We start from the raw sequence: 22,282 nt of genomic DNA, 5'->3' as shown, positions 1-22,282 counted from the left end.
TTGTATAAGAACCGCGGTGCACGTGAATAATCGAATCTCTCCCTGTCATATGGAGAGAATTATTTCTCCCGTATCGCCGCATGTGCTGTAATTGGATACAATTTAACATTTGCAGCCCCTGGCATGCGGGCGCGCACAGTGCCTGCCACAAACTGGCCTCGCTACGGAATTATTTTTCAGGGCTCGTAAAAAAGAAGACGCACGCCCTCCCATGATAAAAGGATTAATGTGGTAGGGGGGGGGATTGGCGTCAGCTGTTGGGAATTAGCCCGGACCTGGTGCATTACAGGTTAAAAGACAACAACTGGCAGTGACAGCGCAGCAGGAAAAGAATTTTAAATGGAAGCCCACAGCTGGCCAGATATGAAAGACGTGCAGACTGAGCAGGAAGCATTAAATTTAATGCTTTCAGGGGGTTTGTCTGCGATCGTGCAAGCCTCTCGGCTCTGGCTGGTGGAGCTTGTGGGCGACGGGGCAGCCTTGTAAACTTCCTCTTAAACAACAGGAACTGCTCGTTAGCGAGGGCACGGCAGAGCCGGCTCTCTGGGCTGGAAGCAGGGCAGGGCAGGCCCGGCGGGGGGATCCGGGTTTGCCGCACGGGATCCGACAGCTCCCGGGTCAAGTCACCATTAGACGTTGCGACAGCAGTGTGGAACAAAGGGGGCTGTTTTTTTCCTTTGCCTTTTTTTTCCCTGGTTGCTCTGTCCAAACAGAATATGCAAAGCATGTGGGTCGTACAAGTGCCAGCGCAGTAGTATGTGTGTGTACAGCTTTGCATATTGGCAGAGAGACTGAGCTTGCCTTCAGAGCGGCGCAACCATCGGCAGGCGGTTTCCTCTTCTCAGGCCGTCTCCCGTGTGGGAAGAGCCAGATTTCTGTTACTGTGGACGCTGCCTTCCTAGTCCGAGCTAAGCGTTCATACAGGAATCATCTAAGCTCCTTACAGCAGGAACTTACAGAGTATTTAATCTTGTTCTGCAGTGAGCAGCAAAAAAAAAAAATCTTCAAGGTCAGTTCGATTGTGCTGTTTAACTCTCATTTGTTTTGTTCAGCTCATTTTCCCCTCAAACCTAATTTTTTTTTTGCAGCGAGAAAGAAGGGTCATATATCTGCCGGAAAAAAACGCACAAAGCACATATTTCGGCAAGACGAGGTTTGGTCTTTTCTTCTAGAACACACAGCAGTGTCTTTTTTTTTTTGCTTATGTCTTTATTTTATCAAGGCTCACAAGCATTGTCAAAGAATCAGAATTCTGACCCACATTTCTAAAAACGTCCCGAATTGCAAATTGTTTTTGAATTTGCAGCTGGTGGGACAGAGGCTGCGGTAGCATTCTATGTGAGATGTGTTCTGTTTCGGCTTTTGTTTCGTTCAGCAGGAAAACCGCCTTATCAGCCAACAAAGCAGCCTGGAAGCTGACATCCTGGCCCCCTGTCTTTATCCCTCCGTGACTTGGAACTCGGTGTCAGGAGAGAGAATGAAGGTGTCTTTGACTTCTGTGACGGGGGATGCCTCAGCACTGCTCCACATGATAGATGTGGTGCGAGCTTGCATCCTGCAGACTAGCCCTGCTGTTTGGGCCGAGAAAAGAAAAATCACCCCCCGAGAGAGCAGCTCTGGGCCACGGCCCCGTGGAGGGAGTGTGTAGGAGGCAGGGGGCTACTGCAGAGGTTTAATATCGGAGTTCCCCAGCGTGCACCGCCAGCCTCCCCACAGCCGCCCGGCAACACAGACGCGCTCGCCTATACATATTTCATTCCCCTGCTCCTCATTATGCGTCTCTGCTTTCAATAGATTTGAAGCGCTCTCCCCGTTTATATCTGCTAACCATCCTGAGAGCGTGTGTCGGTGTGTGTGTGTGTGCGCGCACGTCTGAGTGAGAGCGGAAGAGAATGTCTCGCTACGAGAGCCTAGCGCGGTGTGTGTGTGTGTGCTCCTACATTAAACCTGTAATCTCCAGCCTTACAGCACCCAGGGGGCAGATAGCACTTGTGAAGGCCAGGCTGTGTGGTTGGGACCAATAATGAGCAACACGCAGCACTTACTGCAGGAAGGAATCCAGCCACAGTCCTGGGTGTGGAAACCTTTTTGAGTGAGATGGGGTTGTTCAATTATTTACATAAGCATACATGTTTTTTTTTTGGTGCAAATGAATGCATCGAGAGCATGTCAAATATGCTCTCTACAGCGGAGTGTGGTGTCTGCGTTTGAATGCTAAAATTAACGCTCTTTTCCTCCCCTCCCTTCCCCCACACAGCGATCCCTTTATTTACTTAGCAATCATTTGCCTGACATGGAAATCTCGTCTTCAGGGCTTCCTTTCTAATATCGGACTTTTTCTTGGTGGCGTTGACACCTACATCTCGCATCCTGTTCGTCACCGTCCGTATTGAAAGTTGGCGTTTCTTTTTGTGTGTGTGTGGGGGGAGAGAAGGGGCCTTTCAGAACACAAGCGTTCAGACGGCTCCTCGCTCTGTTCCCGCTGATGGAGCGGAGCGTGCCGATCTCGGCGAGCAGGGTCAAGTGCCCGGGTCAGGGGTTATACACAGAATACGTGGAAGAGAGCTGAAATTCCTCACCAGACCTCGCCCGTTGCAGAGAGTAACCTCACCGCGCAGCAGGCAGCCTCACAGGTTCTGTGAAACAGGCTCGGGACGAGGAAGCAGCTGTGAGGCTAGGACTCCAGAAACAAGTCTTCCCTGTGCTTGATAATTGTGGTGCGTTCTCTTGTTTATGTTTTTCCAGATCTGCAGCCCGGGAGGTGGGGGAGCCAGCAATGTCTGAGTACTGTCATCATCTGTCTCCCAGGCCAAAGCAAACAACATGCCCGAAATACAGGCTGACCTCACTTCCCCTGCAGGCCCTGGGCTGCCTCTTGAAGCAGTTTCTCCCTCCGGAGAGACAGGCTGCCCATTAACTCGCAAACAGACCGGTAGCTCTGCTCCCTGACGTGCAGGGGCAGCTGCTTTCTGTTTGACTTTGTCACCGCGGCGTTGAAGATGAAGGTTTGAGGAGATTTCGGAACAAATAACACTTAAGGCTGTTTTCCAGTGCCTTTCCTAAAAACAGGTGGGGCCAGGGCTGTTATTTTTAGGGAACACAAATGCCTGGGAAGTTAAACATGCTTATACACAGCGTGCCTGTTTCAGAAATGTCTTTCTGGTCTTCTTCTAGAAAATCCTGTTCTATTCCGACAAATACTTTTCATTTCCTGTTGATATCGGATTTTAAGCCTGTTAACTATTGTCCATGGCTCCAAAGAAGAGCCCATTGCACCCGTCTAGCTCATTTGATTGCTACTAGCTCAGTCAGTGGTGCTCATTTCCAACCCTGGAGGGCCTCGGTGTCTGTAGGTTTTCATTTCACCTCTCCCTTAATGACCTAAATGACTAATTATTAGCTTAATTGCACCAATTTCACGCTTTTCAATGGTCTTGACGATGGCGTAAAGACTGCTGATGATTTAAAGAGACCTTGAAGATCTGCTGAGCTCCGGCCCTGGAGGTGTGGAGTCATGCACCTGTGATCTCGGTGATCTAAGGATCTCATTCAGCCCTTTCTTGAAAGCTGCCAGGTTATCAAATTTGACAGCCTGGCTGGGGTAGCTTGTACCAAACTCCCACAAGCTTTAGTGTAAAAAAAGGCCTTCCTGTTCTCCTTTTAAAAAGCGATTCTCCACAGTTTCTACTTTTGTCCTCTGGCTCATGTTTCACTGATCCACTGGGCTGACTTTGTCAGTACCTTTGAAGATTTTGAATACTTGAATGAGCTCCTCTGTTTTTTTTCCCAATTCAAGTCTGAAAAGATTCATTTCTTTCAGCCTGTCAGAGCAGGACATTCCTTTAAGCCTATGAATGTTATCGGTTGCTATTCCATGTACTTATTTCAAAGCATCAATACCTTTTTTGTAACAATTATTGTGATCTGAATTTATAATGAGGTCTTACTAGTGCATTGCACAATTGCTACATCATTTAACTTTAATTATGTTCTATGTATCCTAACATTATGTTTGCCTTTGTATTCCGTCCGCATGTAGCCTTGAAGCTGTGCACAATGTGTCATCATAAACACCTAAATATTTTTCATAAGTAGGTTCTTCAAACTGTTTCCCATTGTAGTTTGTTTCTGCGACCAGGATACAACACTGCAGTTGTCTACATTAAGTGTCATCTGCCCAGTGTTTGCCCATCTAAATCAATGTGAATTTCCTTCAAAGGGTTTTTCAGCATAGGCATATCCTCCTATATTGATATAATCTGCAAACATGATGGGTTTACTAACTATACCAGACTCTAGAACATTGGTATAAATGAAAAAGATGTGGTCCTAACACAGGTCCTTGTGGGACTCCACTGGCATCCCTCACTCCTCTGCCATCCAACCATTTATCGGTTCTCAGTTTAGAAATGTATAGAAATGCCTCAAAAAGACATTACTTTGAAAGCCTGCTGCCAGCAATTTAAGAATTGATCTTCCATTAGCCTTATGAAGAAATAAGGATATCTCTGAACTTGCAGTCCCTCCTATATGTGTATGTTGTAAAAAGTCAGCCAGGATTTCCCTAAAACTATGTCGGATAACAAGCATTTATTTGCACAGTCTGTTGTTTGTACAGTGTTGATTTCATTTCATAACTTTGGTTGACTATGTTGTTAACATCCTGTTTGTGTTATGATTTCTTATGCCTTTTGTTGACTGCAATTGTGTAATTCTGGGTCACACCGGTTCTTTTTCTACCCAGCCTGCTACTTAATTCTGTATGCCATTTCTTTGAAGGAGATTATTGATTACAGACTTTGCCACACTTCCAGCACTTTTATGTCCACCTATGGCTTGAAATGTCTGATTTCTCAAAAGCTGCAATCACAGCCTTGAAGACTCCATGGAAACTTCAGTTCCATTAGCAAAATTTCCCATTAGGGAATGCAAATGAGGTCAGGCTTTTCATCAACACGGGAAGGACTTGAAAGAAACGATTTTTAGGTAATTCTTTTTTTGGATTGCTAAATAAAAAATGGAGAGAAAAAAAATGCATAATGGATATCTTTCCGGAAAATCGGGGCCTCTCAGAAGCTTATGGGTACACGTAAACGCACACCAGCAAGAACAGTTGCTGAAGCCCTGTCTGTTTTTCTTCCTACTTTAGAAACGTGATGATCTGGTCAGTATTCGCCACCCCAGACAGCAGCTGCCGGCTCTCGGAGTGCTGTAATTCATTCACCCTGACCGCAGAGTCGGCTTGAAAACCGCAGAGAGCGAGGGGCTGCGAGGCTCGTGATGACCGGAGGAGAAGTGAGAAACGCCGGATGTGCTGGCGACTCTCCTGAGCTCAGCAGTGTGAAGGTGTTTATAAGCACAGCCTCGGAAAGCCGCCGCCCCCAGCCTGTGCACGCTAGAACTGGCAAGGAGGAGAGGAAAATTGGATTTGCCTTAACTGTGCGAATTAATAAGTGCTAAAAAACTCATTTTGGAGAGGTGGATTCAAAAACAGCGATAGAACAAAAAGCAGTAATAGCCATACACATACAGTACTTACCTACATGCACATATTGATGCATATTTAAATAGATGGAAAAATTGAGCCTAAGGCCAGATTGGTAAAATGCGCGTTCTAAAGGTCCGCTGGAAAAGTCTAATGAGCATTTCTACCAGGTCACCAACCGATAAAGCCAGAAGAATTTCCTTTGATCAAGGACAACGGCAGCCTTTCATAACCAAAACTTTTTTGTTTTGTTTTGTGGCAGACCGTTATTACAGGGCCAGCGAATGTACAAGATAGGATGTTTCACATTCTCGGGATATGCTGGATGTGTGCGAGAATGGAAGGGAATGGCTGGAGTTCGAGATTTAACTTGAAACACGCACATTGTAAGCTAACCGAGGGTGCGTTCGGAGTCGCGGCTACCATTAGGATCAAATCCCACTACACGACTGAGCCACGCTGGACGAAAGCCAGCAGAAAGCTTTCATTTCTGCTCTTGTTTTTTTCCCCCAATGACAGATGTAGAAAACATCGCTGTACTTTTCTTTTTCTCGGGGGGGGGGGGGGGGGGGCAGGACTCCCCCAGCTCTGACGGCCGCAGCCCTCGGAGGCGGTGGCTGGCGTTTTCTGTGTAGATTGTTCCAAGCGATCCGTAACGATCTGCAGGTGGATCGCTCTGATTAATGACGGCTGCTCGAGGCGCCATTGCGTGCAAAGCACTTCCTGCAATCGGAGCTGCCAGAATAGGTCTCCAGCTCCCGCTATCTGGCTCCGCCTGAGACGGTGCCAGAGCTTTCATTCCAGCCTTTGGCAGCGCAGGCTTTAGAGCAGTCGCTCCGAGTGTCTGATTCTAGGAACAGATGGCGGGATCATTGTTACCTCCCAGAGAGTGCGACTCCCACACAAGTCAAGTGTATGTGTATGCGGTGCTGTTTTCTCTCTCTCTGAGTTTCAAATGCGCGCTAGACTATGCTAGAGATCTGGTGCAGATTTCTTTTGATCCGGCGGATTTTTCAAGCGCTGCTCGGCTAATCTCCTGTATTGAAGCTGTTGTTTTATTTTTGTGGGGGGAAAGAGAAACAGAGAATCACGATCCCTGCCGGGGTCAGTCGGCCTTTCGGCCTGAAGCTTTTTGAAGCCTTATCAGCCATGAGGAGGAAGGTGTAGAGGTTAGACCTTTAGACTGGGACACAATCTCTGTCTGTTGGTGTGTTGGCTTAGCAGGGCTGTTTGTGCTTGTTCATTTTTTAAGATCATAAATTGTATTTATAGTTTCTTTTCCCCTCCATATCTCATAATACAGGGCCAGAGAACTGGGGCTGAGATTAAAGCATTTTAGCAGCAGGTGGCACTGTTCGCCATGCGAAACTCCAATGAAAAGCAGGAGAAGTAGAAAGAGAGCTCCAAGCAGTTAAGCTCACTTCAAAGAGTGTGGATGACGTTAATTTCAGTTACAAGGCTGCTGGCTGCCTATCACCCAAAGTTGTTCCAGATGTGTACTCAGATCTGTCCAACATGCTTAATCAAGGCACTACTGGTGACTAAAAGGTCTTAAATTACGTTAATAATACCAATAATACAATTTCTAAGGCTTTTAAGAAACCATCACGCATTTCTTAAAAGAGTCTTAAAAGCGTTAACAGTCACAGAGTCTGTAATGGAATCGGGCAGTGAGCCCCTCAGACATGGGATCGCCCAGCAGAAGGCTCTGGTGCTCTTTGTGGATCCTGGTTTTCAACAGACTAGCAAGGACCAGGACTGAATCAGCAGCTCACTGATTAAAGGCTGGGCTATACTCATGCAATACGTCCTTTGGATAATCTGTTATAGCTTCATATTTGAACAGGAAAAACCCTAAAGTCCACTTTAAATTTCATCAGCAGCCAGGGCAATGTGCAGAGCACAGGAGCTGCGTGCTGGCGCAGAGTACTTTTAATTAGGCCACGAGCTGCAGGCCAGTGTGAGATATCCGCTGTGCTTCAAGAAAATATTTTTTTTTGTGTATGGAAGAGCTACTTTTAGGAATGGCCAGCAAGTACATTACAGCCATTACCGGACTTGTTTCAATTTGAACAGGTCAGATTTATTTGGCCCTGTTTTGTCCTTCCCGCTTTGGAAAGCCCTGGAGATCAGTGGCTTTGCTCCGGTCATGCTGTCAGGACTGCTGCATTCTTCCCCATGGTCCAGTCCCTGCCCAGCCATTACAAACAGAGGGAAGGAACATAGTTCTGCTTTGCTAGCCCCTGAGTATGGTTGAAGCCAGTGCTCCGGCATTTGTGTTTTCCCATCCAAGATCAACAGCTCTGCGCGGCCAGGTCTTTAAATCAGCAATATCCCACATCCCTGCCTCTCCTTCCACAGAGTGCTCTGCTATAACACAGCGAACCCCTGGAGACCCTTACTTTTTGATCTTCTTTGCATCGCGGAATAAGGCAGCCCATTCAGACGAGCTCCCTGGCTAAAGCAGAAATTACCGGCAAACACCTACTCTCCATTCAGGATTGCCGGAACTCAGAGACGCTGTGAATGGCCTCCCCTGAATTAATCAGTTTAGAGGTTATTTAATCCACTGGAGACCATTTTTCTTGCCCTTAAACTGGAAATGTGCGTGTCTGTTGCAGTCCTTCTGAGCAGCATTCCCCCAGACAGCTGCAATAAAAGTAGCCCCCCCTCCTCACACACACACTCCCCCCCTCCTCCATTATGAATTACAGCTCTGACAGATGTGTCTCAGCCCTGCGCAGCCGGTAAAGCTTCTCTGCTCTCCGAGGCTCGGGGACTGTCAGATTTTACCCCTGTGGTCTGCTGCCTTCAATGTCAGTGGTAATAGATAAGGAGGGGATTAACCATCGGTACAATGGATCTGACTGGGAAAGAATAATTAGCTTGAGCTAATGTCATTTAATTGTTTATTAATTAAGCAAATGCTGTTTTTTCCTAAATCCCCGTATGACTTTGCTAGGGCTCTGACGAACGAACAACAACAACAACAACAACAACAAAAAGACTACTTGCTCTCAGAAACTTTTCGTCGTCTTCTGTTTGTGTTTGGTATCGCTCAAGAGGAATAACAGTAGGGCTGTGGAGGACAGGGGACGTGTTGCACTTCATAACGTGCGTCAGCGTAAACTGTTGGTTAAAATTCAGCCATTGTCTTCGTAGATTTTGCTGATTTCGGTAGGTTTCGAATAGTTCAATAGTTCTGAGCTGAAACAAAAAAAATCGTAGTTTTCCTTTGAAAGTCTCTTTGTGATGTCTTACTTATCTCTCTCGTGGCTACCATGGCAACCAGGAGTGTGTCGAACAGGTGATGTCTGTAGTTTAACTTTTTTCCTCAAGTGGTGTTCTCTACAGCCTTTAACGTGTCAGAGTCAGATCGGCGACTAACATTAGGATGCCCGTAATGAAAAGGTCCCCCTGAAATAGAATCGGCTGTCGCAACATAAAAATGTAATTGTACGGGAGACGCAGCATTTAACAGTCACATAAGCTAAGGACTTTCTGTTGTGCTACAAATGAATGTTGTAAATTGCAGTTAGTGACATGTTAATGACTTCACGGGCTTTGACAATTAAATAATGAAGCTTAAATTGAGCGAGACAGAGCTGGAGTACTATGTCGGGGTTGTATGTGTGTGATTTCCACAAGTAAGCAACCACCCTGTTTTTTTTTCCAAGACTCTGTTCGTGTGTGCGTGCAAATGTGGACAATGCTTTGCACAACCTTTGATCATTAGGAGAGAATGCACTCTTTCCCGGAGCGGCAATAAAATTTGCAATAACAGTGGAGCAATGGGCAATAAAAATGTGAATCTGTATTGAAATAAGCCACGTTAACCAATGCGATTTTTTTTTTAAAGAACGGGAGTCCTATGTCGTTTGTCCGTGCCTGTATGTCTGTGTATGTGAAAGTGACTCTCGTGGTGCACTCAGTGGGATCAGTAAAAATACTGCGCGAAGTTGTGGCTGTCAGAGTCTGCTCCCTGAATTCTGTCGCCGGGGCTCAGTAGTCCTTATCAACCTCACTGACTCGCAGAAGTGCATCCTAGCAGACGGCGCAGCCCTGTCTGTGCACGCAAGTATGTACAGTATGTGTGGATGCTTATTAACAATGCATTGAGGGGCCCTAACAGATTGCCTTTCCGTGATTTCATCCAGCACAAATGCGTGCGGTGAAGAGCGTAGCCTCCGAACGGGCGCTGAAGATCCTGTTTACACGGCCCTTCCTGTGGCTTCTCCTTCGTGTTCCCAGCGAGGCGAGAACACGCCGCGCAGCCGGCCGCTGTAGAGCTTTATCTCGCCGGCTGCAGGGAGGAGGAAGTGGACCCGGGGGCACCAGTGCCGCAGCGCCCGGGCCAAATTACTACCTTCAGCCAGGGCCGGGCGGCAGCATCTGGGCCTTTTAATTTGAGGAAGGAAGTGAAAGCACTGCCGATTTAACAAGAGGCTCTGGGAGCAGTCTGGCTGCAGAGAGGGTGGCTTCTGGAAGCTGCGGACATCTGTTTTTCCAGAACGAAAGGCCACAACCCCCTCCCCCCAGACACACGCACTCGCACTCGCGCGCGCGCACACACACACACACACACACACACACGCTTTAGGCACAGCATAAAGAGCTCTGCAGCTCCAACGTGTCAAGAGGTTTTCTTATCATGTTTTCTCTTTTTTGGGGGGTCTTGGTCCATCTTCTGATCGTCCACTAGTCAGCGGTGTGAGAAGAGATTGTTTTTGTCCCTTTTTGAGCTCTTCTGCCCTCTTTATAGGCGTGGCTACTGGAGACTGGACTCATGATGATGAGTGTGAGGAGGGGCTCTGCTCTGAAGGCAGGAGGTCTGGCAGGCAGGATGATAGTGTGAAGCAGAGCTTAGGGTTCTGGGCTTCTTATCCCAGCCAGGTTGCTGTTGTACCCTCTGAGCTAAGCGGTTCATGAGAAATGCTGCTGTAAAAAAAAAACCTTCTGTAAAAGTTGGTTCTCTCTAGTGCATCACTGTAAATGAAAATTGTTTTCTTGATTGACTCGTTGGGTGAAATCAAAGGTTGCAATTTTTAATAAAAAAGTGATGGAAATGGCCCCCGCACCACCTGTGTCTTTGAGATGGGAGTGCACCCCACATTTTGACGCACTGGCACTCAGATCCCCTCTCACCGCAAGCCACCACACCTCGCCCTTCACCCCACTGCCTGCCCAGCGCTGTCCGCTTTGCAGATTAAAAGAGCCACCCAGAAATACGTCGCTGAAGCTACACTCGTGTGTTTACATGGGGGGGGAAATGAAGCTTAAGGCGGTGATGAAACGGAGCCTGTTGTTGGAGCTGGTAGGTGATGTTTGGATTCCTCCTGGGTGTCGACATGCATTGATCAGCTTGTGTAAACACTCGGTGCAGACAGCCCTGGGGGACCCCTGACCCAGGCACAGCACAGGACTCACCTGACTGGCTGTAGCGCACACACACAGAGTCTGAACTGCCCTATCAGCTCACCGGGGAAGAAATCCCTCAAGCCACAAGCCCCGTTTAAAGTTGTTACGGATGGCCGGTGTGGCTTACTGTGATGATCATTCTCCGGGAAATGTCAATTTCTTTAGAAGAAAACAAAACAGGTTTGGACGGCTAACGTGCAGTGAGTTCATCTGGTGTGATCCTGGCTTGGACGGGGTTAACCTTAGAATGCAGGCTGAAATGCTAGACAGACATTAATCATCGTGAAGCACTCTGACAGCAGTAATGCAGGAAGCATTGAGGCTATACCAGGAATACCTAAGTTGTATCAGCAGGAGAAGGAATTTGGAACACAAGCTGTGATTACTAAGTCAAATCTTTATCTTCAGCATGGCACTTCACACATGCCAAGTCTGATACATAAATAGGACATACAGAGCCAGTTCCTGTTCCCATGCCTTTGTTAGCAAACTTGCAGACCTTCTGTTTTCTGTGCCACAACCACTGCAAAGGTGAGTGATCAGCTTCGCTATCAGCTCTGCGCACTTTAGCCAAGCTGATCCGGGGGCTAATCGATACTCTCTCCCTCTCCGGGGGAGCAGGGAAAAGGCCCTGCAGGCCGCTGCCGGCCGTGGCGAGTGCTTCACAAGCGCCTGTAACTTACCGGAGGTCCCATCTGGTCCACGGACATTAAAGAGCCCCAGACATTTGTCTTTGACAAAGCTACCCCCTTTTCTTTCTCGTCTGTCACGGCCAAATCAAATGCAGGTTTATGAAAATGAAGCGTATCTACAGCCTGCTGTACTCGGATAGAGCCTGCTTCGTGTCCTCTTGCGCCGCCGGAGGCTGCGGCTGTAAGACGGGTGTTTGCGCCGGCAGAGCGAGGGCTTCCGTGTGAAAATGGAAGCGGAGGTTTGGCTTATTTTCCCACCCAGTCCCTAGCACGCCGTTAAGTGCCCTGTCAACCCCAGAAACGACAGGGGGGAGGGGGCTAATTCATCGTTCAATGTGACATTGAGCGGGCCCGATTTAGATTATGAATCAGAGCAGTTTGGTCCTTCAAAAGCATCAGTCGTTCTTCCTTAAACCACAGGGGACCCGAAAAAGATTTCAGGATTCAGCACTTGCAGCAGTACCAGTGGGAAAAAAGCAAGTTCATCTCCTACCAAACCACGCTCGGTGACCTAGGCAACACGATACTGAGCAACAGCTCCTAACCTCTTTCGTCTAGAATTCCCTTCTTTTCACATCTTGGAACTCAATGTTGATACGCAGGGTCCCTTAGTTCGCATTCCCTCCACATGTTGCTATCTCTCGATGTTGACCTCCAGTTAGAGGAAGATTTTTCTGCAAATAAATCGCTATCTGTTGAGCCTAAATAGTGAGAAAGAAACCGGCGTCTCTGTCAGGGCGCTACGGGTGTATTATGCACGTCCACTGAGCCGCAAGGCAGAGATAGTATCAGCTGTGTGAGTGTGATTGAGGAGAGGCTGTGAACTCGAAGCCGTTGACAAGCAAATACCACGTCCCTCTAGGCAAGAGTAGAGCCTTGCACGGCTGCTTCTGCGCTTCGTGTTTCCCAAAGCAAAACGAAAACAGAGCGCCTGTTTATTTTGATCTGCGAGATATTCGTTTTCAATATCCTGTATGAGGGTGCTGTCCGGGCTTTGATGGTGGCCAATCTGACGTCATCGTTGCATCACAATCCAGAGAGACTTACGCCCTCAGACAAGACGCTTTCAATTCATAATTCATAATTCATAAAACGCTGTAGAAAAGAAGCTTTCAAAAAAAAAACGGAAGAAAACGTAATCTTGACAGTTAAGACAGAACTGTATTTTGGTATGACATGTTTCTCAAACCTAAAACATCCTTAAAAAAAGCTATTTGCATTAAACATTTCCAAATAGCATACCTCAAAGTCTTGATTATAATAAAGCATTAAGTTTTTTATATAATTCTGCCTTAATTCGTGCTCTCCAAAAAGCTTTCCTGTGCCGTGTACTATGGAAAACAAGTCTGTTTTTAGTCACAACACATTTAGGTTTCTCTCTGGGATCTTACCGTGCTGTACTGCTGCAGCGGAGTAGGACTTTTCTGCGCTTCGTTTTCTGTAAATAGTTCTGTTCCAGAAACAGTGTGAAGGTCAGTGTATACTCTGCCCAGCAGGCGCTGTTTTGCATGTTCACCTGTTATCAGGTCACCGGGAGCGCACAGTTGCTCCAGTGTGCAGGTGTATACCAGGTGTACTGTGCTTATCGCAACAGAGGGACCGAGAGACAGGAAGTATTTTACTTCTTCCTGTTTTCTGTCCTGTCACAAAGGTATACAGCCACACTAGTCATCTGGAAATCTAGAAATCTGGAAAGCATCTTGAATCCTCCTAATTAAGCAAATGATGGATTCAATTAATATTAGCTGGAGTGAAAACCAGATGACATTCTGGCTCCATTGGTGGCATCCAAAGTGTTGATCAATTTCCTGGAACCACACATGAAAATTGTACATAAAATGTGCTGAAAATATGTTTTTTTTTTTGCTAAATAGGTCTGCTAGATGAGTTCATCAATAAAATCTTCCAAAGTAATCATTAAAATGTTTAGAAATATGTAGGAGTTAGTCCTCTTTCCTGCACTAGAAGGCTAAGTAGGATTTCAGAGGTATTTATAAACACAAAGTGAAAACGTAAAAGCAAAGCCATAAATATAGATGTCCAGCGCGTATGCCCACTTTTCCTTTCAGAAGTTCTGTAATAAACATTGGAAGGATGCTTAATCTGTGAATAGATAAACCCAAAATGGTGTGATAATTTCTGTGGGTGAATATATAATACATATACACACAATGTGCATTAACACACGTATGTATTTTTTTCCATAATAAAGGTGTTGAGGCAGGATGCAACTCTTATCTCGGGCCCTGCCGATGATCTCGGTAATTACTGTGTGCATACTTGACAGAGTGGAGACTACAGAAGGGAGCAGTGAAGGAAAATCTGCGCGCTTCCACATTTCTAAAAAAATTTACCATTAAAAATAAATAAGTAGGTCTGTCAAAGGCATTAATCTCATTAAGAGGGTGGGGTCGGCAGCGCTGAAGAGCAGGTTTAATGAAGCTGTCAGAGACACCCGTCATCTCCCCTCATTACACGCTGTCCTTGGGAGCCGCCGGTCTGAGCCTTTTAATGAAGGTGCTTTTAATGGGGTTGGATGTAGTTTGGAGCTAAAGCACAGTAATAGCACTATATCAGGGATTGTGTTAGCAGGCCTTTAATGAGACCGGAGAATGTTCATGATGTGTGCAAAAAAAATAGAGAGAGGAGGGAGGGAGATTAAGCGCTTCAAACTTCTCAGCGAAGAGACGGAGGAGTGCGATCCCTCAGGAGCTCACAGAAGAAAGTTCGGTTCCGGTCCCACAGTCTCCCGTGATGGCGGGAACACACTTTCGCTTCTTCCAGTCAGACGCTGTGAACGGGCTCTTCACTTAGGACGTTTTCATCCGACCTTCGAACCTTCGTTTCTTGGTCATGAGACCACAAAAACAAAACAAAAGTGGTTTGAAAAAGACACGTTCCCCTCGGAGAACGCCAGAGAAAGTACCTGCCCGACCTTGGGGTGCCTCCGAGGTCAAAGGCGTTCAGGCGGCGGCTGTTAAATCATTCATCTCTGGAACTGAACCAAAAACTCAGATTAGTTCCAGATTCCCGCACGAAGAGACTTGTTTTTTAAACCCCGGAAATGCCTGTTTGATACGGAATCCGCAGTGAAATATGAAAATAATACAATACTTACACATGTGAATTGCACTGACAAAGAAATAGCTCCGCTATCGCTGTTTCGACCGTAAAGAGAAAGCGAGCTGCACATTCACGTTGCCTGGACAGCTGGGAATGTTAGAAATCCGTGAATGCCTTCGCAGTAGGTGTGTTGAAGAGGAGAATTATTCATGCTGCACGGTGAAAAGCTATTATGAGGCAGATAGTAAAATTATAGGACACAAAGTAATAACCCCATCCTAAAATCTCCATAAACCATACAGTGTAACCCTGCCAATAAGTCTGTTTCGATGTTCTGACCTACTACCAGCAAGGAGAACCGGGTCTTTTCTGTTTAGAAGCTGGCGTGCTGGAGATGACACCCAGGACTGCTTTCTGGTCATTGAACACAGAAACACCGTATGCAACCGTGATGCAATACGTGATGTGATCAGTTCAGTTGCACAGCCGTTTCAAAAGTCTTTTTTTCCTGCTCTTTGATTACTTCCTGCAGCTTCGCCTAATGGCTCAAGCACTGTATTAGTACACCGGACTTTTTTTTTTAATACGGTGATGTTCCCTTCAAGTTGTTCTGGACGGATCCGCAAATCCCATGCTCTGGTGTTCGACATAAACCGCGCGGATATATAGTTGATCTCAGCGGCGACGCTTAAAAAGAAACATACACGTTCTTACCATTTCCCGGCGTGAGACACCCCGTTTATAACCTACCCTAATCACGAAAGAAACACGACTAAAACGTTATTTTTCAACAGGTCTGACAACACGTCGCTGAAATAAATCGGCTCGGCGTGCCCCGGTGAAAAAGCTTTTCTCATAAAGCACATTACCGAACTGTATAATGGCTTTATTAAACCATATGTCACTGTTGTATTTCCGTGTGCGTACGGGGTATGAACAGAGAAATGCAGAAATCCCGTTCTCGCTTAAAACAAACAAAAAAAAAAGAAAACGCGGCTTTGAAGTTCTGAGGTTTTAAACCCTCAGTTTTCGTTTCGTGCGGATCTCCTGCTGCCGGGTATTTTAATTGATTGAACTCCCCTTGACCGCGTGATCTTCAATACTGTTCCCTCCGAGCCACGCTGCGCTGTCGGGCGCCGCTCTCACCCACCCCCCCAGTTTACACTAAACAGTGCGGTGTTTGAACACCGAGGCGATAAACAAAGCCGTTGTTTTGTTTTTCATGGGACTTGGTCCTTAAAGGTTTGCTTTGGCCTGAAGCCAAGCCTCTTGGCCATCACATCCCGATCTCGCTCGAACCGTCCCGAGTGAGCTTTCACCAAGACAAACAGTCGTGCCTTGGGCTGTTCTCCAAACACAAGCTCACCAGAACGTCACGGCGCTTTCCTTGTACTCCGTGCGTCACGTTCCGAGGCTTTGTGTGCTATAACTTCGGAATATTTTAAACGCTATTTATACTCAATCGCGTTTTTGCCATAATGTCTTTTGTTATAACCTCGGCTGAAGCTGGCGAGTGGGTTTCTGCTCTTCAAAGGCATATTATTCAGTTTTTAAAACCAACTTGAGATGTTGCTGGCGCGCCGTGATCCACTCCTGTTGAACTTCGCTTTCAAGCTTTTAAAGCGTTTCAGCGAACCGGTCTTTATCTATTTGTCAGTTCGATAAAAGTTACCGAAAACAAAGTAAACGTTGCGAAACGCCTTGAGTAAAGACTGGGGAGAATGTGTCAATCCCTTTGTTTTCCTCTCCACTTCCCTTTAGCCGGATAATTATACTGAACAAACTTTACGGATATTTCAGGTGTTCCGCGTACACGCAGGCTCACTGGGTGGTCGCCAGGAAAAGAAGGCAGAACAAAACTATAGAGTCGCCGAGGTGCTGTTTACGTGAATTTCTCAGCGTTTTCGCTCACCGAACAGTAACCACCTCGATCTCTTCTGCATCGATTCGTCTTTCCACTCGGAAACCTCGTCTGTTCGGATCACGTCTAGTTCACCCCGAATACTAGATACTTCAATATATCGCTCCGGGATACTTTTTACTTCTTTAACCACTTCCATCCTCAGTTGTGAAAGTAGTTATTGCTAGGGGACACCGCTTTTGCTCAGATAAAAACGTGCACTTTTATCGCCGGGCGTAAACCGCCTTGAGCTCAGGCGTAAAACGATGCTTCATCTATAATCTATTTTAAGCGGAGACAGTGGCTCGGGCAGCGCATCCCAGGGAGCCCGGCAACGCATCGGGGTCAGGCTGTGTTACAGCACAAGTGGTCGTACACCTGCCAAATAAGGTATCGCCAGATTTAATGGGGTTTCAGATTTTGTTTCCAGCTCGTTACAATGAAGTCAAAAGTTGACACAGCTTCGAGCTGGCCCGTTTGCCCGTCACTTCTGCCCGCGCTGTGACTCTCGCTCCATTTTGCAATGCAATACATTTCCACTTGAAAACAGGAAAACAACTCTTTAAAATATTCCATTCCCGAGTCTCCTTGAACGGTTTTACTATATATATGAGTTTGAGTTTCAAATAATTGAGTTTCTCTCAAAGTTTTGGTGTTTTTTTTATCTAGGCGAGACTGAAAACACGATTGTCTCAAGATAATACCCTTGTTATACCCTTGCTAAACAGAACGTGTCAACGTTTCCTTTTTTATCACACTGTTTAAGCGCCTCAGCAGAAAAATGCGCAGTCCTGTAGCCTTCCACAGAGCAGATTACTGTGTCTGTGTAGGTGGCATTCAGATGTACACTTTCACACGACAGAAGCAGTAGATAGACATAGCCCTACAATTCGGCGGCGAGAGAACTCGTTTTGTTTGTAAAATGAACTTATTTGCATCGTTTTGCATAGGCTGCTGGTGAACCCCTGCTTAACAACAGTGCTGAGTCGTTATACTTCAGCAGACTAAAACTGTGAAAGGATTAAATCGTGCAAATTAAATAGTGCTTTAACCTCGGTATGACGCTGGAGCAGTGAATCCCAGGATGTTGCGAGGGCTTACGTCGAACATCAAATAAAATGGAGCGAAATTCATTAGGCGCTTATGAATCCGGCGCTGTCTCCATGATGCAGAAATTATCAGCGCGCGACAAAGCCAACAAAGAGTTTTATATATAGCGCAGACACCCTGCTCGTGCCAATTAGGGGACAGCTGTTTTCTACCACTTAAAGACACAGGCATGTGGTGGAGGCAAGGGGGAGGGCTGTCGTGTGTTTTCTGTTGCAGGCCTCCTGTACAATATGGATGATCAGGTTCGCCTTTCACGGTGTGTGTGTGTGCAGGCAGGAATTACTTCTCAGCCTGAACTGTGAACTTTCCTTCAGCGAAGGCCGTCTGGGTTTCACACGCACGGGGTGTAAGAGGAGCCACGGTATTTAAGGCGGGTGACCAATGATTGAGTTTCTTTAAGGAGGCGATACGGTTGTGATATACAGTATATTGTGACGAATACGCCCCTGCGCATAACAGGGCTGAGGAAGGTCTTCTTTAGCTCTGCCGGCAAGACGCCTGTTGAGCGACGCCGGCGACCCGGGTTCGAGCCCACGCGGTGAGGGCACAAGCCCGAGAACCCGAGTTCGCTACAATATTAACGGTGGCCACTGTTCAGCAGAACCGAGAATGAAACGCGTGACACAACCGCAGAGTACAAAACGGGGTCATCTGCTTATATATATATATAAAAAAAAATAACCTCCAACTCAAGCGACCCCGAAACATCTGTGATGAAACCCTGATTTGGTCAAACTGAAAAAGCTTCCCTTCAAAGCGCAGCACGTAACCCGGCGTGCCACTGTCAAATGTATTTTAGCTGTTGTAAAATAAAGACAATCGAAGCAACATTTAAATAGGTGATTCAAATGGCAATTAATCCCAATTGAACATTCAGGGGCGTCCTTGATTTCCCGGATTGCAAAGAAGAACATTTTCTTGCACCTGCTGCACGGAAGATGCTGGAGCTCATCTATTGTGCTCGATCGGGCCGACCTTCATTTTATCAAAAGCGTATCTGGCTGTGTTCTAAGGTACCCGTGCTTTCGTTTCCGGGAAAGACCGCGGATTTACTCGTGAAACGAATCGCACAGTGGGCTGTCTGAAGTGCCATTGTGTTGTTTTCAACAGGGCCAGGTGGGCGCCGACCTGGGTTCGAGGAAGTCGGGGTTTACACTGGTTATGCCGTCTCTCCCTTGGATTAATAACATAGCGCAGCATTCCTGAGCACCGGCGTTGTCTTTCTCATCTCACAGGGGGGATTGATCAGCACCCTGCACTGTGCCTTCTGAGGCGCCTGTTCATCCGGTAATTGGTGATTGGTAATCCTGCAATCATTAGCGGAGGTTTCACGACGCGCTGTCCCCCCCGAAAGCATTTATTTTATTTTTAATGTGCTTAATATGTCATTATTAACAAGTATTCCCCGTACCACCCCCCAGCTCCCTGGCAGAACCGCAGCCAGGATGTCGTTTCCCCCGTCTTCTCCAAAGGCAAACTAATCTCGGCAGTGAATCTGTATCCCATTAAGCCGGGCTGCCGTAAGGGGCATTAGGCTGCTAAATATCAATATCCTCCGCAGGCTCTTCTCCCGAATCCCGGCCGAGGAAGTAAGCCGCGTGAGGCTGGAAATATCCCAAGTGTGGAGCTAAGAGCAACAGGGGGAAATAGACTTGACGCCGTAGCTAGTGGCGGCGTTTACCTTTGCGATCCTTGATCCGGTTTTCCACGGATCGTTATAATCTTTCTTTTTTTGTCACTTGGTGTGTCCAGGGCTGTTTAACTAGGGCAGAACGCCGTAGGTTTTTATAGGCGTTTTTAAATCGGCGGCCACTTAAGACGCGCTAAGCAAATTATTAGTTAATTTACGTAACGTACCTAAGGCTGATCACCAAGGAATTCGAAGACTACCACAGAGCACCCCTAATCTAAACAGTAATTAACTCCGTTTTGAAGACTACATTTACGGCCTATTTTTCGCGCGAGAAAAAAAGTCTTCAGTGCTTCAGTTTCTAACAACATATAGCATACTTCTTTGTTGTCGCAGGAAAAGAAAAGGGCAAAATTATGGGGGAAAACAACCCACGCAATGTCTAACCATTCTTAATAACACCGTCTTAAACCAAGGCATTTATAGAGAGCAATGCGTTATTTCCGTGAGAGGAAACACGTTCAGCTCATTTGTTATGTGATAAGATTAGAATCCATGTCTTCATCCATCACGCTTTACTGAACTAAACCAAGGTCAGTGTTGTGGGGGAGCAGAAACACTTTTAAAGCGCACAGCCATGATTCGTTTACCTAGGTGACTCTCTTGCAGTCCCGGGTCTCCAGACAAATTCCCCAGTACAGCGACGGGAGGGCACTGCTGAAGGAGGTGCCTTCCTTAGGAAGAGAAACGCTCTGATCGCCTGGTCTTTGAAGATCCAAGGCCCATCTCTTAAGAGAAGGGGTGTAAACAGGTGTGCTGGTTGCAGTTCTAATCTGGGTTGGGCAATCTGACCTCCGCTTGCACAGTCAGGCCCTCCTGATGTTCCGTTTCAGTTTGACTAGTGACGCCATTTCCCACCTCTCCGCCGGATCTGCCATGAGCTGGGTCCGCCGGCGCATAACGCGCGGGCTGCCTCGTGTCACACAGGTGTGTTCCCCTCCAGTGACGGGTGAAGTCCTTCCGGTCCCGTATGTCAGGCGCTTTGGGATCCTTTAAGATACATTTGGTTATATAGATGGAACTATTGTTATACCACACAGACACGACCACCAATTCGGTTTTAAATTCAAAACGGTACATTCGCCAATTTTGTTATGGTTTCACTTTACTGTTTCATTCGCTCTGCTATCGCCAGTTTTTTTTAACGTTATACTTCGCCTTCGCTCACATTAAACTGGGGGCAATACCGTGCATTATCGCAAGAAACACTTCCCTTATTTACTATGCCAAATCGCCACTTTAACCCAATACTGCATCGTAGTATAAAAGATGCTACAGTGTACGACGTATAGGGAAAATGTGTGATGTTAGCGTGGCAGTTCACAAGGGTAAACGTTAATAGGGATGAGTAATAGGTTCCATGCTGAAAAGAGAAGAAAAAACACAACGTTTCGACTGTAGAGCCTTCTTTGGGTGTACACTATTCAAATATACAAACCTAAATGCATGAAATAAGGTGTAAGATGATTTGATATCAACTCCTCAGATCAACAGTTAAAAAACCAAAAAGAGCCTTCTAAAGGGTGATCTGAAGAAACGTGTTTTATTTTTCTTGTCCTGACCAGCTCTGTGGTCTTTGAGCGGCTGTCTTCATCCTTCAGTTTGATAAATGCCATTCAGTCTCCCTGTAGGTATAGCAATATCGCATTCTCCATGTGTAATATGCATTTACTCCTCCAGCATGATGGTGTAACCTATATTATAATACAGCTCTGTACTATATGTGTATAGCAACTTAAATTATTTGTTTACTGACTTTTGCAGGAGTGTATCTTGTCGCGAGTTTCTAGCTTCTAGAAAGGACGATGTGGGACCCGCGTGTTCTAACCCCGAGATTTGCCGTCAATTAGTCAGAGCTGCAGCTCCGAGTCGTCTCCTCATTTTCAGGATCTAGGTGTAAAGCGGTGGGGTTCCTTATTTTAACAGCTGTGTTCAATCCAACATGCCGGCTCCCTTCAGCTCGCTCATTGTTAACCAAAGCTGTTTGATTTAAAAAAAAAAACGGTGTAACTCTCCCGCTAACGTCTACAAATGTGAAACCTCAGCCTGTCAAAGCATTAGGAATGAAAACAAATGATCCCCGTCGGGGGCGTGGACGGGAGTTCGTGTGAGAGCTAGGCCTGCATGTTTTCTTTTGTGGGACGAGCAGGAAGACGGTGAATGCAGCACGACAGTGCTCCGATTAAATGAATCGGCAGGCGGCTGTGCTTCGCCTCCTCTAAATTACTGTCACCTCTATGGCCCCGTTGGTTAATTAACGCGGTCTTTGTTCAACGAGGGACTTTTTCATGACCGTGCTCCGACATTCTAAAAGCTTTCTCTGGTTTAGCGGCGATGCAACGTCTGACTGGGGGCAGAATTGATCATTGCAGTAGCAGTGTTAGTTAGGAATGCTGCTTCGCAGCTCCTGTTTCTCCAGTTTGATCCTGGACTGAATCCAGCGTGGGTTTCCTCCTGGTGCTCCCGTTTGTGCCCACACCTTTCACAGACATGCTGGCAGTCTGAAAGGGTGTTGCTAAATCGTATGATATCGTCCTGAGGTACGGCGATGTCCCGTTCGGGGTGTAAAGCACTCTGTGCTTTCAAGACAAGCACAAACCTGCTGACACCTTGGCCAGGAATAAGCAGCTTTCTGGGAATGGATGGATGGCTGGTTTCACTTGTGGCACGGGAAGACCTTGGCCGCACTGATTTATTGGTGTTTCTGAAAGGGGGGGAGTATTGACTCAGTGCTGTTTTCGTTTCAGCACTGACAAAAGATCATTGTCGAAGCACTCATCCGGCATCTTCCAAGAACGCCTGCCCATGCCTTGCTCTCCATCGTTGTAGCCCCTGGATTGAGACGCAGTTGTCTGGCCACCAGAAAAAAGTCTGAGAATTGTTTTTTTTTTAATTGGCCAAAGCCCAGGTCTAACAATTTCTCC

General features: G+C 46.6%; 1 long non-coding RNA gene across 1 annotated transcript; it reads right to left on the bottom strand.

Annotated features, from left to right (window-relative positions):
• Positions 1 to 11,280: 11,280 nt before the first annotated feature.
• Positions 11,281 to 21,007, bottom strand: LOC148675952 (uncharacterized). The gene is made up of 2 exons (XR_015925242.1): positions 14,714 to 21,007; positions 11,281 to 14,593 (listed from the first exon to the last, which is right to left on the bottom strand). It is a non-coding gene; the product is annotated as an uncharacterized LOC148675952 (long non-coding RNA).
• Positions 21,008 to 22,282: the final 1,275 nt, after the last annotated feature.

The sequence above is a fragment of the Lepisosteus platostomus genome, chromosome 2 (genome assembly GCF_059453375.1).
Source record: "Lepisosteus platostomus isolate fLepPlt1 chromosome 2, fLepPlt1.hap1, whole genome shotgun sequence".
Classification (NCBI taxonomy): domain Eukaryota; kingdom Metazoa; phylum Chordata; class Actinopteri; order Semionotiformes; family Lepisosteidae; genus Lepisosteus; species Lepisosteus platostomus.
This window is presented reverse-complemented; position numbering and strand designations above follow the sequence as displayed.